The 3,952-nt window shown below is 41.3% G+C and overlaps 1 pseudogene; it reads left to right on the forward strand.

Moving 5' to 3' along the window:
• The first annotated feature begins 3,356 nt into the window (after window positions 1–3,356).
• Window positions 3,357–3,475, forward strand: LOC148508810 (5S ribosomal RNA; annotated as a pseudogene).
• The last annotated feature ends 477 nt before the right edge of the window (window positions 3,476–3,952 follow it).

Raw genomic sequence — 3,952 nt, forward strand, 5'->3', positions numbered from 1 at the left:
TAATGTTAGAAATTAACACTGTACAAATCAGATCCACTGATATTGACCCAGTAGTCCTGCAGTTATAGTTGGCAACATCTTTCATCCACATGCGCTGTAATCTATGGGCATAACTAGATCTTTGTGGGCCCCATAGCATAATTTGTAAGGTGTCTGCCCTCAATGCTTCTAGAGACACCTCTCTCTGTAGCACTCAATGCCTGATCAACCATTAAGCAGATTAGGCTACTTTCTTTGACTATGGGCACAACTCATCTATCCTATTGGGACACAGTAATGGTCCAAATGAATTAGATGTGCCCGACTCCCTGCACCTTTCGAGTAGCAGGTGTCTTTTTTTATTGATGCCGCAATGCTATCACAGTGCGCCAAGGTAAGGAAAGGAACAGTCAGGACTACATAGCATATCTGAGAGTGCATGGGAGTATACTAAATTAGTTTTGTGAGCATGGTTGGTGTGTGTGAATTTTGTGAATTACATGTGTTGACATGTTGATTTGTAATTCATAATTAGTTTTCATAGCAAATGAAGAGATGTAGCAAGTTAGATTGGCATGTCTGATGATTGGCTAGTAAAGCCGCGTATCCACTTGCCGATTAAACAGAGCAATGGAACGATTACGACATCGTAATCATCTACTCGCTCATTAATAGTTCATAAATCGGCCAGTATAATGTCGGAAACGACCAGCGATTGTCATTTCCGACATCAATCATCGCATGAACATGACGGTCAATCTGCCTATAACGACAGATTGACCATGTTCAGGAATGATGAATGGTGCCTGCACTGAATGACATATCGTTCAGTGTAGACACTACAGGGGATGAGGAACAACTGTACGATGGTAATGTTGTAATCATACTGTCGTTCCAAGATCTACAAGTGGATATGCACCTTAAGATTCTAAAGACTTGTCTTGAGCTAGCAATTACAAGTTGGAAGTTTGGCAATTGATGTAATAAACGTAAAAAGGAAAATTATATTAAAATGAAAGGTGAGCAATTAGAGAGGAGGATTGCAGTAGGTCATGATTAGAGGGATGAATATAAATAAATAAGTACATGTCTGGATCTCATGCAACAACATCATCCTCACATGCTGGCTGCACATCTGAGGTGAGTGCAAATCTGATTTGTGATGTTTTTTAATAGGGTGGCTGGTCTCTGGAGAGGGGATAGCTATGTTGAAAACAGCATTGTAGCAACCCCAAACAGTCAGACTCTTCCAGAGTCCCAGCAGGGTCTGGTGATGTTAGTTAAATAGGTATGGGGAGGGGCGAGCACCAGATGTGATTTGGTCCTCATATTAATGGCATCCCTTGCACTTACTGTAGTTAAACCCCTGCTTCCCACTCCTTAAAATAACAAGTTAGGACGGTTTCACACATTCAGGACATACACTCCACTACAAATCCCACAATTCTCTTCAGAGGGTGTTACACGTTACAGTACAAAATATTTTATTTGGCAGTTTGAATTTGTTAATCTAAGTAATATTTTACCCCTAATAAATTTTCAGATTTATTCTTTCAGACAGCCGTTGATGCACCTTATAATGTTCCAGTGTCCACTTAGAGGCCCTGATTTAGAGCCGGACGCTCTGACAGAGCGCTCGCTCTGAATCAGGGCCATCCCTCTGAATTTTAGAGCGGCCTCCCGGCCGCTCGCATAGCTGTGGGTGACCACCCACAGCTATAGCAAGCGGCCAAAAAGATGGTCGCAATGGTCAAGACCATCGTGACCATCGGGCTTGCGATGAGACCCTTGTGGTAGGGTCTCATCTGCCGCAAGCCCAAGCACTCCCACTGACATCACTAGTCAGTGATGTCAGTGGGGCCGGCCCCAGACGGTAGGCGTTCTCATGGGAACGCCTCCGTCTGGCCAGCCACGCCCCTGGCACGCCCACCAAAGGGGGCGTGCCGACAATCACCAATGACAGCACGCCCCCTTTGTAGCAGGACCCATAGTGACGGCTTGCCCGTCGCTATCCGGGTCTCGCACATGCGCACGATGCGTATCACTATACACCAGCATCCCACATCAACAGGGGTTGCAGAGTGTCAAATATTTTCTTGAAAATAACAGTGATTATTCCGGTCCTCACATTCCATTTTTCTTGAACCTCTTAGAAAAAACATTGACCAGGAACTTTTTCATGTTTGATAACCAGTTTTTTCTTCAATTACGTGGATGTGCAATGGGGTCACACGTGGCCCCCTCCTTTGCTAACATCTACATGTTTAATGTGGAGAACTATTTATTTTTTGACAAGTCTTTTTTTCAACATGTCAAATTTTTCATTATGTACATAGATGACATATTTGTCTTATGGTCAGGATCACAGGAGGAATTTGTGTCAGGCATGACACAGATCAATTCTATGCACGACTTTATTAAATTCACTTTTGAATGCAGTTCTATCTCTGTGCATTTTCTGGATGTATTAATTGAGTGGAAAGGAGACAGATTTGACACCAGAGTCTACCATAAACCTACTGATTGCAACACTCTGTTACATGCCCAGAGCCACCATCTGGTCTCTCTGAAGAAGGGATTACCATTTTCGCAGTTTCTACGCATCAGAAGAATCACCACAGATAAGAATGTAGCTGAATTTGAAATTGATCAGCTGATACAAAAATTTATCAACAGGGGATACACTGCAAAAGAATTGGAAGGTTCAAAAACTAAAGTGATGAATATGACTCAAGAACAGATCTGTACTCAGAAAAATAAAACAAATGATAATAAAAAAATTATGTTTTTTTGTAATACTCAACACTATGAGTCGCTACATCAATACCACTACTAAAGATCTATGGCCGATTATTAACACGGATACCAACATCAAATCTTTGAATGATTCATCTGTCATGATGTGCAATAGGAGGGCTAAGAACCTTAAGGACTGGTTGGTGCACAATGACGATTCTCAATCACTTCCTTCCTAGGATACCCACTTTTTAACTAAAAAACCAGTCTGTTATAAATGTACAGGATGTACTACCTGCAGTTATATGGATCCCGGGAATTACATCACACATCCTCATTCTGGCAAACGGTTCCCCATCAGACATATTTTGACTTACACGAGTAGATACGTGGTATATATGATCAAATGTCCATGTAGTCTGGTGTATATTGGGAAAACAACCAGGCTATTCAAAGAAAGAATGGCTCAACATCGTACAGCCATTCGACAAGCTTTGTCGGGAAAAGAAGTGGACCAGCCGGTCGCTCGTCATTTCAAGCAGAACAGACATTCTTTAGCAACCTTATCCTATAGGGACGGATACAAAAATATAATATCCTCTTGTCTATCACTGTGTAGCCCTGGGGGAGATGTTGTATTTTGTTACAACCATACCACACTGGTCTTGCCCAATCTCAGCTGAACTAGGAAGCCAAGCAGTGTTGGGCCTGACTAGTACTTGAATGGGAGACCTTCAGGGAAGATCCGATGTTGTAAGTACTACTTAGAAGTCTCCTATATACCCAGGTAGCACACAGGAGAGTGATATTATATGTCACAGATGTTCGCTTTGAATTCTGGCTGATCTCCTGGTTAGGCCATTTCCTTGTTTGGACATTTGTACACATCTGGAGTTATAAGAGTATTCAACTTTTTAAATTTTTTGGAGCTTTTTAATAACATATTTTGTGTACAATATTTTTTTGTAAAAAAAAATTTTCTAATTGATTTTTTCTATTGATTTTTTTCTATCATGTTTTTCCAATACTGTTGAGTCATCTGTATGTTCTCTTGGTGGTCCAAGTTATCTTTGCATTTATGCACATGTTCATGTTTTGTCATATTTGTGATTACCTGAGCACCTTTTTGGGTTTAGCTCTGCTGGGTCTTCCTGTGTTCCATGTGCTTTTTTTCTCATAGCCTCATGGTTGTCATATTTGTATACCATGGATTAGTCTTCACCACAGACTATATTGC

This window comes from Taudactylus pleione, unplaced genomic scaffold, assembly GCF_031769625.1.
Source record: "Taudactylus pleione unplaced genomic scaffold, aTauple2 ptg000342l, whole genome shotgun sequence".
NCBI lineage: Eukaryota > Metazoa > Chordata > Amphibia > Anura > Myobatrachidae > Taudactylus > Taudactylus pleione.